The sequence below is a fragment of the Trachinotus anak genome, unplaced genomic scaffold (assembly GCF_046630095.1).
Source record: "Trachinotus anak isolate AG129_WGS33_773 ecotype Australia unplaced genomic scaffold, CSIRO_AGI_Tana_v1 ptg000021l, whole genome shotgun sequence".
In the NCBI taxonomy this organism is placed as follows: Eukaryota; Metazoa; Chordata; class Actinopteri; order Carangiformes; family Carangidae; genus Trachinotus; species Trachinotus anak.
The window spans coordinates 15,586,454-15,613,238 of NW_027273872.1; the positions used below are offsets into that span (position 1 = coordinate 15,586,454).

General features: G+C 39.6%; 1 long non-coding RNA gene across 1 annotated transcript in view; it reads right to left on the bottom strand.

Moving 5' to 3' along the window:
- The window catches only part of LOC139606019 (uncharacterized), a 50,020-nt gene extending 33,673 nt beyond the window's left edge, over positions 1-16,347 (bottom strand). The window contains exon 1 of the long non-coding RNA XR_011684527.1: positions 16,186-16,347. This is a non-coding gene — a long non-coding RNA (uncharacterized lncRNA). The remainder of the gene's footprint in view (positions 1-16,185) is intronic.
- Positions 16,348-26,785: the final 10,438 nt, after the last annotated feature.

Genomic DNA, 26,785 nt, shown 5'->3' on the forward strand with positions numbered 1-26,785 from the left:
TTTAAAACACTTCAGCAGCTGTCCTTTCTGTGGGAAAGAATAACTCCCTTTGCCGTGGGCTTTGGGCTTTGTAACTAAGGTGACTTTTTACATGCACAAAAAAGCCATATAGCAATCTGAAGTTATGGGAAAAATGCAAAAAGTATATTATGGGCACTTTAAAACAATATGGCACATGAAATCAGTAAGAATACAAGTATGTTTAGAATCATACACACAAATTGTTATGTTGTAGAGTACAGATATGTTTCCTAGCCCCACATAGGCACGTAAATACTTAAAACTTAAACGTGAATTAAACGTGTGAATTACACAGTTTATGGGTGAGGTGAGCTCTACCAGTGAGGTTTCAGCTATAAGAGCATAAATTGTGTTTGCTGCTGCTGAGGTGTTTTCGGTACCACTGCTAACAGTCTCAGCTATTTGTTCCTGTTCTCACACATTGCTTGTACGGCCCTGATGCCTCCATAACGTCTCCGTGGTGTGGAAAACAAATATGTACCTTTTGTTTATTTCTATCCATATATGTCTGCTCCTAAAAGAACTCAACAACTTGCTCTGAACATTTCTGTTTCATTTTCACTGTGTCTCCTCTAGCTGACAGATGCTGGTATGCCATCGCTGCTGAGAAGGATATAGATCTTTAAAGTGAAAATAATAAGCTGCTAATAGTCCACCTGTTTCACCTAAGTGCGATTTGTGTATATGAGAGACAGAAAGGGAGAGAGAGAGTTTGTGTACCTTAGTGCTGATATGCCTGCCTGTCAGGGTTTTTCAAATGGACCAAGAAAAGCAAACAGTGACATTATCAAATTTATCACAAACTAATTTTCTAAGTTTGAAAAGTTCTGGTTCCTAAAAACAATGTTTAAGCATAGGCTATAAATGGCCTCACCCTTAAGGAAATCTGTCAATTGATCAAACTATTAGATATGCTAACACCTTCAGTCACTTTCCTATGACTGAAGCTTTCAGCCAGGAGAAAATCAGGTCATCAGGCGGCGTCCAACTTACCTTTGATGTAAGGCTGCAAATGAGCCTCAGCTAGACATCCAATATCAGTTACATCTGTTGCGCTACTTATCTTTATGTAACAATGTTTTTCTGCATGGTCCCTGTTAAATAAACAAACAAATAAATAACCTAATTAATAAGATTTAGTCCATGTCATGGTCTAGTGTCAAACTAAATTAGATTTGGTTGTTACTGAAAACTGAGAAGTAAAAAAAAAAAAAAAAAACTCTTTTCAACTTTTAGAAAAAAATATGTTTTGCTTGCTTGGCTTTTCTGGAGGTCAAAGAAATTGTATTTGTAGTAAATGCTGAGCTCAGCCCAAATCCCAACCAGCCGATATTTTCTTCCCTTTAGGAACACTTAAATAACTAATTTTATATATTGATGTAGCCTACAGTACATTTAATGATCAATAACTCACTGCTAGTATAGAACTGACAACAAATGCTGAATTAATTTCACACACCTTCTTTTTCAATTAAAAGTCCCAGAACTTTGAGAGGACCTCAGAGAGAAATTATAAAGGCTTTGCAGTCATCTATGTTTGTAGAATATAAAGGATTAAAATTAAGACAAACTTTTCTTGCAACTGCAACCTGTGCAACACCAAAATGACATCTAGTCTAGATGTCTGTGTCTGGCATGATATAAATAAATGTACCTGTTGATTTTGTGAAGACAATTTTATATAAATAAATACTAAGAAACCTTCTCTCACTCAACTTTTGAGGAAGCTTAACACTATACCAGGATCTACATTTTCTCTCCAACTATTCCCCTCTACTAATTAGTGTTTATGTATTCCTTGGCCCTTAAAATAGTAGGTTTAGCCATTTAGCCACCACAGTCTTGAGTCTGAGACATCTACAATATGTGATATTAAAAACACCTTATCTTTACGGCCACCATTTCTAAAAGTCTAGGATGCATGCTGCGTCTATGTTGACATCTGACAACTTGTTTCAGTGATATTCCGTCACAGCCAAATACCAGATAGATGACGTTTACAACCTGTCAGTTTTTTATATCAATTAAGAGGAGGACATCAGGACAGACACTGGTGGACCCTCTTAATGACCTGCCTTCCTTCTCACCAGTCCATCCATTATTCTAACCTCTGACTTTTATCTCTGCCTCACAGCTCTTCTGGTCTCACTGTCACTGTTTCTCTAACACAAACTCCACTGAGATTTTAATGAGCCCTCCTGGGATGTAGTTTTCCCATTGGGAGATCTGAACCATGGGAGACCTGGTTTCCCAATAGAGAGTTAAGAATTCTGAGTTAAGAAGTTAGGAATGAGTGGCTGTTACTGTGAGCAACTGATACTCAGCAAAATTATGTTTCTGATGTGATAAAGAAAGCCTCTTGCCATTCAGCATATGAGAGCGGATATTCCACAGGAAAACAGAACCTCTTAATGACAGTCACATCCTGTCTTATTAGGCTTCCTCCACGCAAGTTTGTTTTCAGCATAGCACCCTGTGACTGACTACAACAGGTGTCTTATGACTACTTCTATCAGAAGAAGCAGTAAAAAGCCGGGATGTACTGATGCAGAGGAGTGAATGTGATAAAACTGCCCTACTTTTCTGGAGAACTCAAAACTGCAGATATGCTGTCACAGTCACAAATTGTCATTTGTCTTTTTTGATTAGTTGCCAAGTTTCAAGAGGATGGGTCTTACATAATGTGAGTGGGCCCGAGGGAAGATGTCAAAGAAGAGAGGTGCAAGTAAACAAAGAAGAGGGTGGCATTTTGCTGAAAGCACTAAGCTCTATTTGTTGACATTGTGATGGACAAAGAAAGATAACTATCACACCTGAAGTATGTTGTTTTTTTTCTGTCTCTGTCTATTGGTTGAACCTAAATTAAATGGAACCAATGCTGAATCCAGGATATGGTTAAAAAGAAAACAAAATCCAAACGGAACCCATTTGGCTCAACAGTCATGTATAATTTGTGTGTGTGTGTGTGCGCGTGTGTGTGTGTGTGTGTGTGTGTGTGTGTGTGTGTGTTGCCATAGGGATATAAATAACTGCGGTTCAGGGATAAAACAAAAATAAATAGGTAGTGCATAGTAATTTAAGAAGGACCTGATGGTGACTGCTGTCTTTGTGTGAAAATTATTGGAAACCTTTGATTTGGTTTTGTTGATAAGTTCATCCAGTCACAGTGTAGAGCCAGAATTGCATCTATCCAGTTCACCTGCAGAAAGTCATTCAGTCAACCATAATCCACTCAATTCACAGGACCACAGTTTGAATTTATAGAGCTTATATCTATTATTGTACAGTAAAATACCAGAGGTGCTGTAGTAGTGGAAATTGACTGCAAAATTCTCAGAACATATAAAATAAACACACAAAACGGTGGCGTGCTGAAGAATAGAATGTACTGTATACAATACAGGAGACAAACCTTATCATCTAAAGTCAGAGCGAGAAGTCTCTCGCAGGAGAAATAAAATATTTTCTATAGTGTTCCAATTACAAAACAACGGAAATGTGATTGGCTCTCTGCCCATCAGGAATCAGATTTCAACACCTATACCACCAATTGGCAAGATGCCATAAACTGCACAGGGATTCCAGGAAAGAGGCTTTCTTGATATAAAAACACAAAACATCTGGTCATGATTCACATGATGTCTTCACCTTCTTCAGCTACATCAATTCCAACAGGCATTTAATCAAAGTGATCATAGGCAAATAGTAGTAACAGAGTGAATAAATGATAAAATTCATGAATCATGCCAGTTTACTTTCACGTTGGTGCCTGTTGAGCCAGCAGAGGGTAGATTCGATTGAGGAGAACATTGATTTTCCCTGCATGTATCTATGAAAATTCTTCAGTTTTGTGTAACTGCAATGAAACCTCTGATTGTTTTGGTGTCATTAATATCAGTAAGACTGTTATGATGTGGAGGTTAGAGAGACTATCCTGACTCCAGATGATCACTACCTTTATGTCTGCTACAGTCAATACTGTATATCCATTCCTGCTGCAGAGCATCTCTGCCCACCCAGCACATTGTCTGTATGCTGCAGACAGAGCATTATAGGCTCTTAAAATATTTCTATGTAGTTTTTAATCTCATGATTTACATATTTTACTGCCATTCTCATTACCCACTGCAGAGGGAATAACAGATGGAGGGAGAGGAAGTGCTGTGAGGAGAGAAGAGAAAGTCTTAAGAATGTGAATAGAAAACCATGTGAGGAGCTGGGCTGCTGTTTACCTTATAAATTGGAAGAAAAGATGACTTCATACAGTCCTTTCCTCTTTGACACATTGCTTTTTCAAGTGACTTTTATGTGTGTGTGTGCTGCATAGTAATAGCGTGAAAAGTTCACATCCATATACATGTATATAAGTAGATAGATGCCCAAGTGAAGGGCACTGTGTACCATTTCCCATTAAGCCAAGATCTGTATTGTGTTAGTGTTGACTGAGGTAGAATTTAATCCTCTGAGGTATGTAGCTCAACTGTCATCCTTCCTTCCTCCAGATTTTGTTGTAGATATATGGCCAAAAAGTTAAATAAAGTTCAAGGACCATTTAGAGTTTTGATTTTTTTCTGCATAAGGCAGCAAGATGTTTAGAGTTTTCCAGTATGTGGTGTTGCCACTTTTCAGGTCACAACAGTGCAAGGCACACTAACATGATATGCTGGTAGCAATATGCTTCATTATCCTTCATATCAGCTGTCAGCTATATAAAGCTGATGACTTGGGAAATCAGTAAGTGTAAGTTTTTGTTTACCTAACTAATAATTGTGTTGATGCTACATGACTATTTTTTACCATAAATAAACAAAACTCTACCAACTTATATATGAGTTGTATAATAGCAGACAGCCATGAATTCCAAAGCTCCCAAGCAGTCCCTTCGGCATTCTTTGCCACACAGACTACAGTTTGGCATGTACGGGAAGTGTTGAGGGCAGTAACTCTGCAAGAGAGCCGGTATCAGCAGCAGCTGAGTTGAGACAAGTATATGGGTTTGTACGGGTTTGTGTAGTACTGAACGGTTCAGCAGCAAGTGCACACAGCTTCTGTAGGCCCTGAGGGGAAAACGTGTCAGTCAGTCACCACCTGCAGTGTTTAAAGCTAAACTTTGTCAGTGAGTTTGTAACACTTTTTAAGGTTGAAATACTTTCATTTATATGGCTGACAGTTACTTTGGGAACATATAAAAGGCAAGTAGGAGGGAGAAGGTGACAGCTTTTGTTAGTAACTGACTAAGAGTGCAAGCATACAACTATTTCCTGGAGGCAGTACGCACCAGTGTAAACGCTATTTTTATCGAACTCTCAAAAATACCAGTAGCAAAGATTAATCGGTTCATTTTTGGCACACACTACTCTACACACAGAGACAGCAGGGCAGAGAGGCCTTGGAGGAGAAGAGAAGTGGGTGAAGTGAAACATATTACTTTGTGAGCCAATAAGAGTAATTTCTCATAACACCTGTTAAACAAGTATAAACTTGTAGAAAAGTGATATTTTCAGCTTTTCTCGCAGTCTCCCATCCACCACCGGTGTTGACCATAGCAATATCACAACTTTTACCTTGATACCAATTAATAAATGATTACTTTTGCTCTTATCAATCTTGTACTCTTCATATTCAGCAATGTGATTGTGCTCCAAGTGATTAAAAAAATTGGTGGTACATTTGGTTGCTGAAAGAGTTTTTCTGCAGTGTTTACATTTGACTTTATGTCGCCCTCACTAAAGCCAGAATGTGCCAAAACAACAGACATGGCCTTTTTTTAATGTATAGTTGCTCTTGTTGAGGCTCAGTGTTAGAGCTTGTGTCATCCATATCACCAGCTTTGCTTTGAGTGAATGCAGACTAATGTTGGTTGGACGGGGTGGAGGCAGATAACTGAAAATAAAGTATTAACTGAATTAACTGACATGGGCAAGATTAAGTTAGGGAGAGTTTCTAAATGTCGGTTGTGATGCTTTTTCAGTTAATTGCCCATTCCTAAGAGCCACCCTAAAGACTGCAGGAACACAACAGGACACTCAGCTGTTACAAATACCAGTAGGTCATTGTTTGCTCGAGATAAGAGGCAAGAGAGGACAAGGAAACCAGTGCTAACGGAAAAAACTTGACTAACAAGTAACATAATTAAATTTAAATATGTGGTGCTGACTGTTCTCTGGTAATTCTGACATCCTATAATCTTAATTTGAAACCATTTAAATACAGAAGAAACTCTGCTCCTCTCTTGTAACAGTTTTAGCTAGAAGAAAACTTGTGATGTGTATGTGTGTGTAGCCTGGAAAGGTCAGACATTATCTGGGTACAAAGGTAACATTTTATCCAAAAAGAGATTTATTTGCCTGTAGAATAGTTCACACACTAGTTCACAAACTAGGGAAACATATTTGGGTGAGATTAAAATAGATCCTTCTTTTCTGCATTTCTTCAGTAAACAGGACAAACAAAACAGGCTTCAAGCACTGTTGAGATATTTTCCAACATATGTGTCCATCTGAAACTACAGTAAATATGTTGATTCCATTAGAAGTTTCACGTTGCTCATTGACGGGGCTCAAATTTTATCAAAAAAAAGTATTTTTCATTTTAAATATTTAGTACGACGCAAGTTGTTTTAGAAAAAAAAACAACTGTATATTTCTTCTAATCATGCTCTAACAATGTGCATTCTATAGTGTTAGTTCATAGTAACTCTGACACTCACTAATTTGAAAGTAAGAGCAGGGGGAAAAGTTAAAGAAAAGCACTGAATTGCCATTTTCAGTTTCCTTTTTGGAAAGAAATTGCCACAGTCTAAAAAGCAGCTATGATGCTAAGGAGAAAATGCAGAAACACTATACACTCAAGTGTGGAAAGCATTTTTCCATTTCTCTCTATAACAATTAAAGTTAATTAGATGAATTGCTCTATGTACTGTATTAATATAAACCTCCTGTTGGCTAAATATGAAGATAGAGCAAGGAAATCATTAGCTTATGAAGCATAAACACTGAAAATGGGGAACATCTAGTCTGTCTCTGTTCAAAGGTCTTAAGTGCATTCATTTATACATTATGTCTGGTTTGTTTAATCCATACATAGTAAAACTTAATAGTAAAATGACAAGTTGTTGTTTTATAGATGGTAGTTAGAGTCTCACTGTCACCATTAAGAATGTTATCAGGCTACTATACACGTAAGTGAGGCATCACTCTATCTAACATTAACAGACACATACATTTTTCATGAAAAGCAGCTTCCTCCAAAATAAATGCAACAGGAATGTGTGCTCAAATTAGGCTACAAAAAAGAATTTAAAATTGTAAAGATGATGTTCACAAATAATTCCAAAGCTTTTAGTTGTAAATCAACCTTTGTAAACCTTTCAAATAAAAATGCATGAGAAATTCAAGTTTGCATGAGTAGAAAAGATTTGTATTCATAATAAAAAAGGACTTGGTGGATAAGATCTGTGAAAAAATCATATCAGTGGTGAGGTTATACAAAGACACTGAAAGAAGAAGTTCTCTTGTAAACAGACTATCAATTGCAGCAGGAAGTGAAGCCCTAGCAAGCAGTGAGAGAGGCAGAGGCCTATGGGAAACACCTGGACATTGTTGGGGTAATCTGCCAAGGACAGCTAGGACTAGGAAAATACAACACCAAGTGATGGAGCAAGGCCAGTTCCAAAGGCAAGAGAGGAGTCGTGGTGCAGAGGGTCCGAGAGGCAGCAGAAGAGGAACACTAAGCAGGGCTCGCCAGTCACAGTCAGTGGATGTACTAGGATCAGGCTTTTGAACAAGCACTGTCCTGGAAGGAGCTCTGGGGTATTGACCAGGGTAAGCTGACCTTCCTCCTGCATGCTGTGGCCAAGAGAGACTTGTCTTCCTGGAGGAGGTGGCGGCAACCTCACTCAGGTCAGACATGGTTCTTTTATTCAGAAGTGCAAAAACCATCGTAGGGGAACTCACAGTGCCCTAGGAAGACAGGCTGACCATCTCCCACCAACTGAAACAAGCCAGGTAACACAGCTATATTCCCCATTGAAGTTGGCTGCGATAGTTTTCCAGCAACATCACAGTGCTATTTCTTGCAGAGGATTGGTTTGGAACCCAATCAACTGCACAAAGCCGCTGGGGAGTTTGCCACAGCAGCCCATAGTTGGACCCCGTAGTTGGGCCCATAGTTGGAACCTTTCTGTCGGTAAAGGCATCATACATCTTAAAAATCTACTAGGCCTACACCTTGTAAGGTCTGTGAGGGAGATGAAAATAATGAAACCAACTGCCCTCTGACTGGACTCTTTGTGATTAGACTGTCCAATCAGATTCTGGTGCAAAAACAGGGTCAAATTGTATTTTATTAATTTATTTTGACAGGTTCACAAAGCTCGATTTACAACTACAAACTATGAAATTATTTGTGAACATTACTTTACAAGCTCAAATTGTTTTTATAGCCCAAGCCCATACATAAATTACATGATGGAAACTATCCCACATCCCACTGGCTCTGGAACAATGACTGTGCTGACCAAAGAGAAAAAAAAACACCGGTGACATTCAGGCTGCAGGCCAAACAGCTAATAGGCTGTACCCTGCTTAACAGTATAGTGCACTGTCTGCCAGACCACACACAATTATAAATGACTGTTGAGCCAACACCAACAGACCTGAGTGTCTCTGCCTCCCTCCTTTTCTGACTTCAGTCTGTGGTGCCTCCCTCTCCTTAGAATTGAGAGCCGTACGATTTAAGCCAGTTAAGTGCTGCTTTGTTGTTGATAAGGAGGGAGATGAGGGGGCGGGCAAGAGGTGTCTGTGCCATATATTAGGAAAAGCCAAGTCAGGACTCATTTGTATGTGTGAGTGTATATTCTGACTGAGAACTTGAAGACCTGGCTAAGCTGCAGACTTGAGTTCAAAAATACATTCACACAGCAATTCAAAACTCCACCTGTGTATATTTGCCCCTGCTGTACCTGTATGCATGTGTGTGTGTGTGTGAGAGTCTGACTGTGTTTTACGGTGTGTTGAGAATAGGACAAAACAAATAGTTGTGCGTGTTTCTGTGTACATGCATGATAAATTATACGACATGAAATTTCTAATGACATATCCACAAGTAAAATAAGACCGTAAACAAAGCGTGTGTATGTGCTTTACATACATCACATCAATTGATGCTAATTTCTTGATCTCATCAGATGACATTTAGAGATCACAATGTTGTCAACCACATCGTTCTTTAAACTGAAGTGTTGTCCTAATGTAACTAAGAATCTTGTCGTAACTCTGCTTTGTCAAACAGGTGGAATCTGTGTGGTGGAAGGTGACAGTTCATTCCTACTTGACATGGGCATTCATCTTTGTGAGCACACTACCTCACTGCTGTCAACTGTATTTTTGTGGCTGGACCACAACAGCGGAGCCAATCGCAAATGTCCCTGACTGACTGACTAACTGATCATATCTCCACCACTGGTCAGCTGAATGCAACATGACTGAGTTGGAGTTCAGTACATAGAAAGCTAGGTGGCAGGGAATAGAAGAGTAGTTGAGAAAATATTTACAAATTGGAGCTGGTGACAGTTGTGAAAAGAAAGGAGAAGACACAATGAAATGTAAGTTTCTCTGTAGAGGTGAGATACTGAGGGGAAACCAGAAATAGGCTTCTTCCCTCTACAGTGTGATTAATTGAATCCACTGCGTTAACGATGCAGCGAGAACTCACACAGGATGGACCACAGACATCCTTCTCGCAGTTTCATTACCATCCATCACAAACACACATGGCTGATGATTGTCATTCTGTTTGAGGCTTGAGATCAGCGATGTGTTTGTCGGTGCCGTAGGATGCATTTCTAGCACTAATGACTTCGCTGGCTCTTAATGGATGATAGAAATAATGGAGCTGTCATTGTCTACACTCACGTTTCTAACAGAGATAGTAAAAAGTAACTATTTGGTTTTGCCCTCACATTTATATGTGTCTCTCTCTAGATATCTAGATATTCTTTCAACAGGATGCAATGTTTTGAGCATGGAAGTTCTTTCTGGATCACAGCACTCAACAGTCCACAACAGTCTGGTGTCAACAGGTGATCTAAGTCAGGACCTTGGTGGCTGTAACCCCTGTCTCTGTTTAAGGACGTTCTTTGGTACTAGATATGGATGTCATTCTCGGTCATCCTCTTGTTACTTTGGCCCCTCCCGAGTCAATGCTGTGACCAGTTTTGAATAATGATGAAAATCATGAAATGCAGTGAAAAGAGCTACAAAATGGACTTTTGAGGTGAGATCATTTAGTTACACAGGTTGTGATGTAGTTACACCTGCAGTTCTAGCAAGAATCAATAACATATGCCTTCATAAACTGTGATTTAGTTTCCACTCTTCTATTACACTAGGCACAATACCTGAAATTGTAGTTCATACTGGGAAAACATTTGCCTACTTCATTGGCAATTGGATATTGGAAAGCATTCATTGTGCTAATGTGAAAAACAGTTTCCTTATGGTTTTTATGAGAACAATAACTTTAAAGAGCTACTTCATAAGACAGATATTTTGCTAAGTATAATATTCTGGTGATGGGCTGGCCCAGTAAAAGATGATACAGATGTAGAATCACAACTGTATAGCCCTCTGACACTGGAAGAGCCACAGCTTATTCCTTCCACTGTGGAGTAGTAACAAAGCTATGTGTTCGTATGTGTTATCACTACAGGGATGGACAGTTTACAGAATTAATTTCTGCAACAGAAGAGAATAGCAGGTGAAACAACATTTGCATATTCTCCATTTCACACGAGTCCAGTATCGACACAGTCCTGCCCATTTTGCAAACAAATCCATCTTGTGTGCGTCCTTGTGAAAAAATAAACCATACATCAATCTGTCGGGTAGAAGCAACACTGAGCCACTGTCGCCCATCAATCAAACCACTGGCCAGCTGTCCAGTGGAAGGCCGAGTGACGACCCCGCCCACCTGGTCAACTAGGTGACCTTTGAATTAGTGTGACAAGGTGATGGATATCCTGTGCTACAGGAAGTGAAACATCTTCCCCAACACACTGCAGGTGAGCTGACAGAATTACAACTCTGATAAATAATGCACAAACCTTTACATGTCAGGAAATATGAAAAACACATTTATAGAGACAGATGGACATAAACTGAGAGCATATTTACAGCATGCGATTAGGTATTTTAAAGTCCAATTGTGTCTCTTGAAGAAAAATAAAAAAAACCAAACAGACTCAAAGAGATTCTATTGATTAGGAGCAACTAAACTCACTTTAACAGCTGATTCACAATCAATGGGATGTCAAAAACAGCACTGCACGACATGGCACAGGTTCTCTCTTTAAAGAGAAGAGATCCAATCTAGCTCACCACCACATATTTGCTGGTGAGGAAAAAGCAGAGATGCTTTCATGGAGGACTCATGAAAAAAGAAATGACAAACACTCCTTTCAAAAATAAATACACAAAGTAAACTGATACTGTTTCTTTAAATCATTTTATCTCCTCGGAGCTGCTACACACACACACACACACACACACAGACACACACACACACCTAGACACACAAAACTGCAGTGTCAGGTATCTGCAGTCTGTACCATTGTTTGGCTAGGGAAATGTTTTCCAGTCTCATCAATTATCTTCTATCTTCAAGTCTTCCTCTCTCTCTCTCTCTCTCTCTCACACACACACACACACACACACCCCCACACACACACACACACCATGAATACAACTCTTTGCATTTTTTGCTGTTTAAAAAAGTCCACCATCACAGATGTGAAGAATAAATGAGACTGCAGAGTAGCTGCACAGTTGGCCCTGGTATTCACACATCATGCACTCAAAACATGTTCTACTATTATGTACACACAAGGGGAAACTTTCAATATTTCCACAGACATAAAACATAGTACAAAGTGAAAAATTTCTAATGAAAACACACTTATGGTTGTAATGCAGCTGAATGCCTATTCAGGAAAGGTCCTGAAGCCACTTCTCTTGATGGTGTCACGTCTAATACATGACAAAAGACCTCATGATTACACTTCACACTTTTACGGGCCATGTCTAGAAAGAATAGTCAGGTGGCAGCAAGATTTGCTTGCTGCAGTCATTCCTCCCGTTCATACTGGCCCTGAGGACATCCACTCCCAAAGCCATTTCATTCTAACTAATGGGAGACAGATTCTACAGTCCTGGTTATGTGCAAAAATACAGTCTAAAGTCTATCTGACACTAGTATCAGTCTTCAGGCACAGCAGAGGTCTGAGTAAGTGAGATCATGTGAACATTTTCCAAGGTTTCTGTCTTTTTAGTACAAAAACTTCTCTGAGTTACTTCCTCTCCAAACCAACTCATCAGGGAAAGACTATCCGGGCAAAAACAAAGAACGAATGTCATACTAACAAGACTAACCATGGAAGATATCCCCTTGATTTGACAAAATTTCAGTGTGAAATGCTGATATTAACATCTTGAAAATATTTTTGTACTGGGGGACTGTGAATTTTGTGAAAAAGCATTAGGAAGGGATTTCTTAATGGCCAACATGAACAGAAGGAATTATTACAGCAAACAAAACATCTTTCAGCATTTCATACAGGCACCTGACCATTTGACACACCTCAAAAATTGTGACCCTATCTATTTAAGCACCTGGATGGATGATGAACTTAATAGCTTAGAGCAAGACCACAGATGTGGACATTTAATAATCTTTAAATGGTGGCTTCTCCTTAATACATTTCTATATGAGCGACACCAAACAGTTTATATGATCAGGGGATCAAACACCATCTGTTTAAGGTCCAGATCAGTTATCAGCAACTCTCTCTCTCTCTCTATCTCTCTCTCTCTCTCTCTCTCTCTCTCACACACACACACACACACACACACACACAAACACAGAGGGCTGGAAGGTCAGCCTGAGACATGACATCCAGCCAGCTGTTACCACATCACAGAGTGGCATCTAAGTGTGTGTGTGTGGTGGGGATGGTGGGGAGGTGGAGGGAGGGGGCATTACCTTTGATTAAAAAGGATGGACCTAGCAGTGAAAAAATACAATATTAATACCAAATCAACAAACTCACTGGCAGTGGATGTACTTTTGTTGAGGGTATTCTAACAGGTTATTATGAAAAATGGAAGGAGTGACATCTTCATTGGTCTCGCTATTGGTTTCTTGGTTGATTCAGGTATAAGTGAGAAATAAAAACCAACTGTCAAATGACTCTGTATCCAGACTGGAGATGTGGATCTGTCCATGGTGCTGAAATACAGTGTCTGCAGATCAGAGCTAGGGACACACGATGGTAAGACTATAATTTACACCTTGACAATAACACACAGTACATAATGGCAGGGTAAGGTGTGTTTGTTTTTTTTTTACACTGGTACTAATACTGACAGTTCTCTGGCTTTGATACCAGTTCCTAAACAATACTGTTTTAAATACCTTAATTATTAAATGTATAAGAACATGATCATGAACATGAACAATTTACTATTTGAAATGTAAGTTTAAAAGTTTCAGTTTGTTAGCCAATGACTAGTTAAAGAAACTGATTAAAGTAGGAATCTCTAGATAGTAGTGAGCTGAAGTGGCCCTTTTTATTCTGAAAGCCTGCCTGAATTTGAAAGCCATTAGCACTTTAGAGGAGTGTGAAAAAAAGTGTGCTAAATAGTAATTCTGCAGTACTGTAGATCCATTCTGCAGGGGCAGGGTTGAGTATACATTTTAAATACTCCCACACATATAGTACTACACTGGGAAATCCTCGCACCACTTAACCATGCCAGGTAGGTACATACACAAACACACACACACACACACACACACACACACACACACACACACACACACACACACACACACACACACAGAGAGAGAGATAAAAATTAAGGGTCTGAGGCAAGGTTATTTTTCTAATTACTCATGCATGACTAAAATTTTTCACGCCAGGGACCTCAGAGATGTTAACCTACTGTCTGTCTGAGAGATATGAGGCACTTCCACCAGTCTACCGGTATTACAGCTCACAGTCATATTTGAGACTACCCAGAAACACTACTTTCCCTTCTCTCTTCCTCTCTCTCTCCTTCAAAGCACCTGAGATTGGCAAAGACAGAAAATGGACCAAAAAGGCAGCACAGGCTAAGGTTAAAGAGAAAGCGAATAGAGAGACTCAGTCATTGGTAGAAAAGAGAGAAAGTGAAGTGTGAAGAAGAGAACATGAGCATGAGAGAAACAGGGCAATAAAATATGGCAGAATTTCATCAGTGATTAGTGATGCATGAAACTAGCGAGGGAAGTGACATGAGATTTAGAGGACGAAGAAGAGATGAGATGAGATGAGAAGAGGAAAACAGGGAAAGGAGTGGGAATCAGGAAAGAAATAAAGAATGATAATGAGCCAAGGAGTCTTTTTGGCCAGTAACAACTGAAGATACCAGTGAAAAGGAGAGGGTGTGTGTGTGTTCTGACTGATTGCTTGTATAGCCCAAAGGGACAAGGAGGCTGTGAGAAAAAGCCAAGACAGACACTTATTCAAGTGGCAGGAAACCACAATTCCAAATATACTGTTCGTAGATATAATACACAAACAACTGCAAAATCTTCTGTCTGTTCATAAATGTTGCATTATGACTTAAAAAAACTGTGAGTCCTTTCCATCAGCATCGGCTGTAGAGGAGAACAACAAGCAGAGGAGGAAACAACAACAAAAGAGCTTTTCCCCCTCTTGAGGATCAAATCAGTTCTACTTGTTCAGCAACAACATGCTTTCTGTCGCCGTTTCCACACAGAGATGCTGACAAAAGACTCTGAAAAGCAGGAGAGGAGAGAAGACTGTGGTCCATTTGGACTGGTTTCTCAGATTCAAAGAAGAAGAGAGTACACTGTAATCATAACTGCTACACACATTTCTAGAGTATCTCCTTCCTAAAATGAGCAAAGGCACTCTTCTCTCACAGAGGAAGATTTATAATTACATTGCACAAAAAAGCTCAGCTGAGTGCTGTACCAGCTGCTCTGGGTTGGGATGTGTGCTACCTATTTTTAGTCTCACACACAAGCTGCGATAAGATTGACCCAGCTCACTCTGCTGCTAACAGCACAGCAGGCCACCACATAATAAGACTCTCCCCCGCTGAAAGCTGTATTTGACTTGAGCCTAAAGTTTATGGGGTCAATACCCTGGGTTTACCCTGGGTCAGCTGAGCCACACAGCTCTCCGTTAGTCGTTAAAAGAGTTACATATTTGTACCATGCAACATTATATTAGCACAGCACACAATAAAAGGACAAACAAATCTATCTAATCTTGCAAATCTATGTTCAGATGTGGTGCATCCGCTCTTAAGGTTCATGGTTGTTTCTAATTCAGTTTAGTCTACATTTTTTGGCCTGGAATCTGCACCTTGCATGTATATGCCAGTTAAACGCATATGAACAAACACATGATGGTGGAGGGAGATTGGGTTCATCAGTGAGGATAAAGAGTCAGTTTCGATGAACAGAGAGTTTACAGACTCCAGCCATTACTATACAGTACTGCTAGCATCAGTTCACTGACTACTGGACACTCTGATGTGTTTCTCATCTTAACAGAGAGCTGAAGACTAATGTGCCCAGACACTTATAATGTGCTTAGGCAAGTTCCCTTTGGACAAACTGAGGAAGCCTAATTTATTGAATGCAACTCTACTCTTATCTCATTAATCCTTATTTATGGTGCTGCATCTTGTGTGATAACTCAGCATGCACCAAAATCCCACACGACAGCACATCTATTCAGAGAGATAGGAGTTACAACAGTTTGTAAGGCTGCTGTGCTTCTATCACTGTGTTGACTAACTAATCAAATGTTTTGTTTGTCTGTCTGGTTAAAGGTGCTATACAATTGTACATACAATTATACATACACATACATACATACATATATATATAAGTATACACACACACACACACACACACACACACACACCTATAGGCCTACATATCTTTTTTTATGTTATTTCTGGATGAGACAATAATACAGGCTAAAATTGTTAATAATTAATGAATTAGACATAAAACAATATTTCATTTGTGGCCATATCACCCAGCACTGTTTAAGTGAGTCTACAGTATCTTGTTGGTGAAACTCACATCTCTGAATCTGTTGCATGATCTGATCTGTCCTTGTTGTTCTGAGCCACGTTACCGGGGACCACCGTTTCTCTGCTGGAAGAGGGAGAGCCAGGACCGGTGGCAGGTAGCTAGTAGGCAAAAGACGTGAAAGAGGTGTGAATAAAAAAAGAAGCCACACACTTAGAGAAACTAATAACAAGGAGAGTATCTTACGCTTCTTCACTGCAGAAGTAAAGTTCTAGAGTCGAGTTCTCGAACAGTCGGTCTTTATGATGCAACAGGATTCTAAAACTGTAACTATTACGTCATGAATGACCTTAAACGGTCTGGAGGGTCAGGCTGATGGTCAGTTTAAAAATTCGTACAACCACAGTTTGTCCATAGCTAGTGCTAATGTTTGCTACATTTGACTGTCTAACTTTCCAAATGTAGATGGGAAAGTTAACACATGCTGCTGACAAGTAACTTCTTTTCCCTCACAAATTCCTGTCCTCCACTCATTCACTCGGTGGCTCGGGGGGAGTAAAAGTGTCCATTACTCCAGCTCCCTGGTGGAAGTTAGGTCCACTGCTCCCCGTCCTGCAGCAGGTTGGCTCCTCAGGATTTCTTATGTGAAAGCGTTGCACTCAGTTGCTACCAGAGCCCGCCTCCTCTCTAGCCATACAGACCATTCTATCTATCTATCTATCTGTCTATCTATCTATGTGTGATGGAGTGGTTGACATGGCGCATCCACTTGGAGATTTGCTCTGTATGAAGATTTCCAGGTGTTAAAGGTACAGTAAGGGCCCTGAAGAAGATCCCATATAGCACCACATTCATTAATTGCAGGCCGTATTTCATGCATGATTCTAGCCATTCATCTGGTGAGGTCTAGGCACCATTATGGGCCACCGAAACAGGTCTCCTGTCATGTTTTAGTAACAAGTAGTTTCACTGCCTAAAAACAAGCACACAAAATTATCTACTGTATAAGTTAAGCTGTTTTGGCCATCTGCTTCCATCCTCAATACCTCTTAATCTTACACCTCAATAAATATCTGAGTGTAAACAGTAGGCTACATCTTGTCAAATAGGAGGCCTTGATAAAACCTTTATGAAATTCTATGCTTTGGTGTGAAAAATCTTTGAAACTCCTCATCTGAGGCCAACAGGTCCATAGACTGATGAGCTCTCAAGCTGGTAATGAAACATTTTTTATTCCGGCATTAACCGCATGTCGCTATTGAATAAACGACCACCTGCAACCTACAGTATAATGTAATCTAACCTAACAGCTCTGCAATGAAATGCCATCTTTGTGAGGCTTAGTGTTTTATTTTTAAGATTTTGTCAAAGAGATACTGAGTCAGAACTCTGTTGTGTAACCATAGTAACCTGGTGGTTAATGGGGATTAAGTATATTACTCTGAAAAGTATAAAAGTGTAAGAGAGAAAGCACCTAAGTACATACTGTACATTCAAGTATGGTACTTACTGGGATAATTCAGAGGTACTTGCAATTAATTTATTTAATGCTACTGTATATTATACTTCTACTCCACTATGTTTCAGAGGCAAAATATATAGAGCTGTAATTAACAAGCTGTAAGTAACAAGTATTCTCATTACTGCATATTTGATACTATATAATTTATAAACATATAATATACTATTATGAACATATGTAGCCTATATAATATGATACATTTTTATTGATTACACAAATTAACAGTATATACAGTACTATACTAAGTAATTGGAAATGCTTCCCCTTGACCAACTAGACATTAAAAATCTATTAGTAATAATGCAATGATATTTAACAATGAATACTCCTGCTTGAAATATTTTAAGTATACTTTGCTGATAATACCTAGTAAAGGTTTGAATGCAAAACATTTACTTGTAGTTTCACCAATATTTTTTACATTGTGTGTTACAATTATAACTTAAGTACTACCCCATTTCCAAAAAAGTTTGGACACTGTAAAATGTAAATAAAAACAGAATGCGAAGATCATGATTTTATGATATGCCAAATGTTTTCAGTGGGTGACAGGTCTGGACTGCTGGCGGGCCAGTTTAGTGACTCTTCTGCTACCGAGCCATGCTGTTGTAATCCACTCAGAATATGGTTTAGTGTTGTCTTGCTGAAACATGCAAGGCCTTCTCTGAAAAAGACATTGTCTGGATGGCAGCATATGTTGCTCCAAAATGTGTATATATCATTCAGCATTAATGGAGCCCTCCCAGATGTGCAAGCTACCCAAGCCATGGGCATTAATGCGTGCGCCTCCGCACCATCACGGGTGCTGGCTTTTGAACTGTACCCTGATAACAAGCTGGATCGTCATTTTCCTCTGTAGCTCGGAGGACGTGGTTTTCGATTTCACCTCAGACCATCTTAAATGAGCTCTGGCCCAGAGAAGTCGGCGATGTTTCAACCTGCATTTCTGGATGAAGCAGTGAACTGTGTTCACAGACAATGGTTTTCAGTTGTGTTCCCAAGCCCATGCAGTGATTTTCACTATAGAATCGTGTCTGTTTTTAATGCAGCCATTCTCTGAACCTTTTAATGATATTATGAACCATAGATGCTGAAATTCCCAAAAACTTTGCAATTTTTTGCGTTGAGTAACATGCCAATTGACATAATTAGTTGTTATATATTCAACCAGGTTTTTTTTTGGTTTTTTTTAGCATCACACAACTTTTCCTGTCTTTTGTTGCCCCTGTCGTGACTTTTTTGAAACATGTTGCTGGCATCAAATTCAAAGTGAGCATAGATCTTTTTATAAAACAATAACATTTCTCAGTTTTAACATTTGATACGTTGTCTTTGTTCTATTTCCTACTAAATATGGGTTTACATGATTTGCACACCATTGTATTGTGTTTTTATTTACATTTTACACAGTGTCCAAACTTTTTTGGAAACAGGGTTGTAAAGAATTTGAGTACTTCTTCTTCACATTTAATCTTGAATAAATGTGTCCCAGAATAAAGTTAATATGTCTATCTCCTACTGACACATCTTAAAGTATTAGTGCTGCCAGAGTTAGTGGCTGAATTTTCAACCGCACCTACTTAATATTCAAGAGCAGGCGCTCATCAAAGGCAGAAAATGTAAACTGAGGATAATGGTATCTGCTCCTCAGGTATCTTTAAATATACGTACCAGTCTAATCATGCAGGACAGTCATTCAAATAAGCAGAGGTCATCTAGTCTTCCTTCCATCACCACCAACTTTCAATCTTTGCAACAACTGCATGTCTCAACCACCTTCCAGTTTCCCTAAGTCAAGAACTCCTGCTCATACAAACAAACCCTGAGTGACAGAGGCAAACCACATCAGGGTCACTTGCTTGAGGAATAAGTGTGGATCTACGTATGTGTTTGTGTTTGTGTGTGTTTGTGTGTGTGTGTGTGTGCGTGTGCGTGTGTGTGTGTGTGGACCATTAGGTTTACCATGCCTCCACAATTCGTTCATATTTATAAAAACAGGAACTCCTCACATTAAGCTGTGCTCATTAACACATCGCCTGCAAGAGCAGCCCAGGGCTCGCATGCAATCACACCCAATTACTGAGAATGGACCCTTTCAAAATAAACCGAAAAAGAAGTGGTGCACATGGCTCCGGCAGCTTCTGTACTCGTGATGGATGATAAATTTAATTGCAACTTTCACATTTTGTTTTCTCTTGTATCGGTGATGCAAAACAAAATTAGAGTGCATTTACTGTTACTCACATATGTTTGTCTGCTTTCTTCACCTGTGCTGCATTTTCACACACACATTTCTGCAGTTGTTGTTTTCATTGATGGCTATATTCATCAACCCCTATTACATGATATTTCTTCAGTCTACTATTTCTAACTACTCTTTTTTCAACTCTAACGGAGCAAAATCTTCACCAGCACTGTTGAATCATCAGTTTAATACCCAGACTTACCTGAAATCACCTGTCATCCTGTTAACCTCACCCAGGAAGTCATATAACCACATCATTTTGGTCTATAAAGTGCCTCCAAACTATTGTGAGAACAAAGAGAGCCACTGGACTTTCAAACCTGATATTATTTTATTTGGTTAGTATTTTAACATTACATGGCATTGCATTCTGAATGTTTATTTGTATTACATTGCATTAGATTCCTTTGTTTAATACCCTGAAAGCAAAGGAAATCCTGAGATAGTGGGTGCATAAATTAAGTAAACTGAATTTGATGATGTTATTGTACTTATTTGTCTTAATGTATTTTGAGAACTCCCTTCGTGCATAGAAAAAATCAACCATCCATCCACCCACCCACGCATCCATCCATCCATATACCTGAGTAATCTTCAAGTGTAACAAATAAAATTGTTGTAAAGTCTTTGTGGATCCTGTGTTTAAATGTGCACTCGACATCAGATGATCAGTGAGCCAGGGCTACCACCTTCACTGTAGTGTTTTCAACCACCTTATGTAAATGTTTGCATGAAACCAGTGTATTGGCTGAGCAAATCTTTAAACAGTAAAAAGTAACTTCACAGGACCAGACCTTCAAATCATTTAACTTACTTAAAAAGGCCACTCACTGAGGTTCAGAAGACATAGACACTTAACTAACAACCTTCATTGAGACTTTATATCCTCTACGGCTGTCAGCCGCTTTTATATGTCCTCTTTTTCACAGCCAAGACATAAGAGCATTTTCTGCTGTTTCCCTTTATGTGCATGTCTCTTAAGAGGGATGCAGCTTTTACCAAGATTTAGAAAAGGTCAAAGTCAATGATAAGATTTCTTTGTATTACTGAGTCTTGAGAGATTAGAGCATTAGAGGGGGATATGACATAACATGCTCATAATAATACCTCTACCAACAAAAGGAATTATCATAGGCAGTATTAAAAATTTTATGTTCAGATTTTTTGCTAAGAGAATCAACAAAGGAAAATGTTTTTTTTCATGGGCATCAGCTCATATATGAGACCTTTGGCAGTGGAGCTGCTACTGGTGTCAGTAAGATTGGTGCAAACTGACTCAAAAATACAAGAATGTTACTGCTACTTCTGAACAGTATGTTATATAGAAATTGGGGGAGGAGGTGGCTGAGCCAACAATATTTTCTTTGAGCAGTGAAATTTGGAAGATTTTACTCTTCTTTTTTAAATCTCAAACTTGAAAGAGATTTAACAGTTTTAACAGTGATCATGCAGTACTATATTGTCAAACTACACTCGAAATAGTGTGATGGGAGTCATGAAGAGAGGAAGATAATCAGACAAAGAGTTTTAATAGTCACGTTGTTCTGCAGTTAATCGTCATATATCACGTGTGCAGCCCTACTTTGTTGGTGTAGGCCTCATGTCTCTCAGAGATTGCACTTGTTATTGTGATGTTCCCCAGATTTTAATATTAAAGAGCTCTGCAGGCTGTCTCCAGCAGCCGAGATGACACAAACAGAGGGAAGACAATCACACAGCAGTCCAACTGGATCAAAGTACTAACTCTGAAAGACAGCCAGACAAATGGGAGCCAATGTGGCAAAAAAACAAACAAACAAAAAAAAAACAAAGGCGAACCTTTCCACACTGGACTGTGTAGAAAGGGTGTTGTTTTGTGGCCATATTTGTCAGCACACAGACAATGACCAATGCTGCTAGAAAGAGGAAGAAAGACAACACAGAGGAGGATAACAGGGGACAGTAGTGAGGCTGGCAGGCTAGAAAGAGAATTTAAGATAGAAAGTTAGAGTTAGAGACGAGATGGAAACACAGTTGAACAAAAATAAAAGTCTCTGTGTGACTATGAATATATAGCTCCTGTTAATTCACTGACTGAGGTCAAAAACCATACATCTTGTCTTAAGAGGACTGGCACATTTTCGGGGTCATGTACACACACACACACGCACACACACACACACACACACACACACACACACACACACACACACACACACACACACACACACACAGACAAAATATAAATGACTGTTGAGCCAGCTGGGTTTCCTTTTTTAGCTTCTAAAATAATAAAAATGTCATTCCAATATGAAAAAGCATTTAAGTGTGAGACAGCTGTCACTCAAACTGATTGACCTGTGAAGCTTTTCCAATGACCCCCAGACTGACTCCCACTCATCTAGTCTTGACAGGGAAAGCCAGGATTCCTTACAACCACCTGCTCAATGTTCCTCCCTTCCTCCATCAATCTGTACCCAATGTCACTCCTCCTTCCGTTGTTTTTCCCTCACACTCTCTCCATCCCTCTGCCAATCCCTCTACCTCCACTCCTCCTTCTTTCCCCACCTCTTTTCATCCATCTCACTGCAACTCTGGGCATCAATATTCTGAAAAACTGCAGCACCACTTGCATTTCCATCGGTTTGACCTGCACTCACATCAACTCTACGGCCTCAATTTTTCATTCTACCCTCCCTCTCTTTTCAGCTGCTGGAGGCAACAACACAGCTCTGGTTTTGGGTTTATCTCTCCCTTCTTTACTCAACTTTTCCTGCCTTGATCTCTCCTCTCCTCCCTCCTCCTTACCCTCAGGCGTCTGGACGCACTAGCACTGCTTGCTAGAGAGCTTGCTTGTTGTTGAAGTTGTCCAGGTGGATGGCACTCAGCTCTGATTCGTCTAACAGGAGGTTAAAGTTGATCTTGAGCTTGTTGATCATCCAGCCAAGTGAGTCTTTAGGGATTGGCAGGATGCTGTGAAACACTAGATGAATGAAAGACCAAGGCATGAATAGAGACCGAGTTGTGAAAGTAAACATTTTAGGAGTAGACATTTTGTAGAATCGTAGAAATGACAGTGTGAGTGTGATGGAAAAGCTATGTTGTCTTAGATCATTTTGACATTAAAGAAAACAGAGGATCAGTGTTGCTGTTAAGACGCCCACCAGCTCTCATGAGAATAGGAAGGAGTAACTGTTTACCAGAAAAGCATTGTCGGACACATACATCTAGGTCAGTCTGCCAGTCCCCAGGCTGATAGGCTCTGTGTCACTGCAGACCACACACACACACACATTGAGGAGAGAAAAAGAGAAAATCACTCACACTGTCACTGAAAATTGGTGATAAATAGTCAGAAACAGCGAGAAGGGAAGAAAATACAAGAGCCACACAAAATAGAAATAGAACTAAAAGAGAGAGAGGAGGGAGAGATATTATGTCTTTGCTGTGATGGATTGTAAAACATTTGTGTGTCCTCAGCTGGAGTGCGCTGGGTAAAATGAACAAAACAAAGAATCAGCCATTGTCCTGGAGTGGGAGGTTTCCTGAGGATTAAAGGTTAGTTTCCAAATACAGAGGAGAGAACTGGTTCAATCTCATGTAACAGGTAAATGCTTCTGAAATAAAAAAAGCCAGACAAAAAATCAGAATATGTCAGGTCTATAAAATATTCAGCTCTTTATATTCAGCTCTTTCTGTCTTCGTATGGAGCTTCTGCACGTGACCAGTGAGGTCTTTCTTTCTGCTGTTTTTTTGCAAAGGCCGTAACAAGGCTGGAAGCAAAATCAGTGCTCTCTTAACTCCTACTGCGACAGCTGGAGGTCAGTAAATCTTGGCAAACCAAATAGATAATAGTGTATTAATATTCTCAAGGATGTTTGGTTTTGAGGGGGTAGACCACAACACCAGTCAAATGTCAGCCTGTTCTACATCTGCTGCAAAAGGACAACCTTTAAAGATTTTAAGCTTTAAATTAATTTAAAATTTAAAACACATTAAATCTGAACTGTTTCTTCTCATAGATTTTGAGTTGAAGTGAAAGCAGATTATGCCTCAGACACCTCACACACCCAGGTATGCACAACTACGTACACAATGGAATGAATCGACTGTATTTCATGATTATATTTTGAGAATGTCACGTCATTTCAGCTGCTGTAAAATAATAAAAAGATTGGAGCTGAGAAGAAGACAAATAACAACATTATCAGGCTGGCTATCCAAGCTGACATTTCTACTTAAATCACAAATTGACTCTGTGCATGTGTGTGTGTGTGTGTGTGTGTGTTTGTGTGTGTGTATAACAACCCTTCTGGCAAGCACAGAAAGATAACATTTCAAAGTGTTCTTCATTTCCACAGGTCTGGCACAGAGAGAGAAAGAGCAGGATCCCAACAGCTAAACATTATCTGCCTTCACCTCTTAAATATCATTCTTCCTCAGGCAGAAGTGGATCCGTAGCATGTTGGCCTTTTCCAAGCACAAGCCTCGGGAATTCATTTATTAATTTATTTGACTCTCCTTCTTCCCCACACCCGGTGTTTCCTCCTCTGTTAACTGATCCCTCTCTCTGTTATTTCAGTCACTCTGCTTTTGTCATTCCATCGTCGCCTCTGAGGACTTATCATTTCTCTCTATATTGCCTGTCCATTCTCCATTTCTCTCTCCCGAGCTGTCAATCTTCCGCTAGTCAATAGAGGCCACTTATCTAACGCTACCTATCCCACTTTCTCTTACATCATTACACTCTATCTCTTGAGCTCTCCCTGTATTTTCTCTTATGTCTTCTTTTGATGGCCTGAGGTTGCTCTGAGTGCTTCCTTTCTCATTTCTCTCTTCACTTCCTCCACAGTTTTAAAGTGTTGAAATACAACTCTAGTTACTTTTGATTCTCACTGTCTCCACTATCCAATTTCTCTTCTCCTGACTCCCACTCATCTCTCTTTGGATTTTGCCATGAGGCCCAAAGTGAGTGTAAAGCGACTTCCTCTCTTTCACCTCTATGAACTGAACTGATGTTGAATGACTCCAGGCCTGCTTTAGTCTTCTGGTGTATCAGACACATGCCCATTGGTCTAAGTGTAATTTCTGAATATAAATCACAATGAAATAATATGAGAGATAAATAATATGTTTGCTGTTTGGTAACAGAAACTATTAACACTAGCAAGCAAGTCAACATGTTAATTTTTGGTATCTTTTTACTCATTATTCTGTTGAAATTTGCACATTGCTTTGTAATTCTTTCTCTGAATTTCAGGGGCCCCTTCGAAGTCAGTTTGACTGTAGCATGGTCAGTGGAGGGGATTATGGATTTCATGGAGAAACTGATAACGATACTGATGCTGCCGCTGGTAAAAACCAGCAGAGAAAAACTGCTATGGTGTTTGAAAAAGAAGGTGCCTATAAACCTGTTGATTCAAGTTAAAGGATCCCTCAAACGACACTCTGTTTACAGTGTTATAAGACTTGAGAGAGAAGAGACAAACAGGATCCACCTCTGTCAGGATGGTGTTATGACCCCAAGTCATAACTTGCACTGTTTTTAATGGTGATCGTGTGATGTTTTGTGCTCTTGTTCTTCCTCCCTGCCTGAGGGTGGTGCTGTTCACCTGTTCTGTGTGTTTTTCTCATGATGCTGTGTTGCAGGTAACAGCTGATGGTGCTTACTTTAAACTGGCACCTGCTGATGCTGGTTTCACCCCTTTCCTGGCCCTCAGTCAGACTGTGCTGTGCCGTAATCAGACTGTGCCATTATGTGCTGTAACCAAACTGTGCCATGCTGTGCTGCCAAGTGACCGCTGCTTTAGTGTCATCAGATCGCTGCTGTACACAGTGCAAATATCTTCCTAAGGAGCAGTTCTGATAGCTGTTGGGCTGAGATGCCATTTTTGTTGACATCTTTTCTCTTGGTTATGCTAGGGAGGTAGGTAAGATGCTTTTATTTCCTTTATTGTCTTTTGTTGAAGACTGATAAGTTGGTAGTAAATACAAAAAATAGTTTTCTGTTTTGGCTGTGCTCTCCCCAATACCTGTTCTACCCTAATGGATGGATAAATCAATTCTATTTGAACTGCAACTCTGCAGAGGCACTGCACTGGTCATCCCTGGGAGTGGGGAAAGAGGGGAGTCGTTTTATGCTCTGCTCAGGTTCCCCCTAGGCCAGGCATAACAATATGTTATACGCTGTGGATCTGCTGCGTGTTATTCAGATGATAAACTCCACCTCGGGCACTGAGCTGCATCTTCTACAGTCTCTTATCACACACTGAGAAATACATTTTCTGCACACATACACAAACACACACATACACATACAGAACCTTTTAGCAAAAGGGATTACACTCAAAGACATTAGATTACACAGATACAAACAAACACATTGATGCTTGGGCTGGAGGAATCAATAGGTCATCTTCTGGATAGATAGAGGAGAGGAATGTTATCATTAGATCTCATTTTTTTCCCTTAAATTCTTTATGTGAATCTACCCCTCTGCTCTACTAACAGCAGAAGATGGGCAAATTAAGTAAAAGATAAACATAGCTTGAGGTACCAGGTTGGTCTCTTATCAGCGTCTAGGTGTTGTTCTTTAAAACATATGGGTCTGGAAGAAGACACAAGCTATTACTGGAGGATACATCTAATAGACGAGGAAGTACTAAAGTCACACTGATGTATTACTGTGAAGTTACTCAGGTCAGAGTAATACACATGGGTTACCTCTATTATCACAGAGGTAATCGATGCTCTAAATTTAAAGACAGAGGTGAAAGCTGTTGTATACAGATCTTGATGACTTTAGTACGAGGCAGCTCATTCAGAACAAAGTCTAAAGTCTCGTTAGTGTTCAGCTTATTTTGTTTTGCCCAAACGTAGCAAATGACCAGTCCTTCCTGCCAACA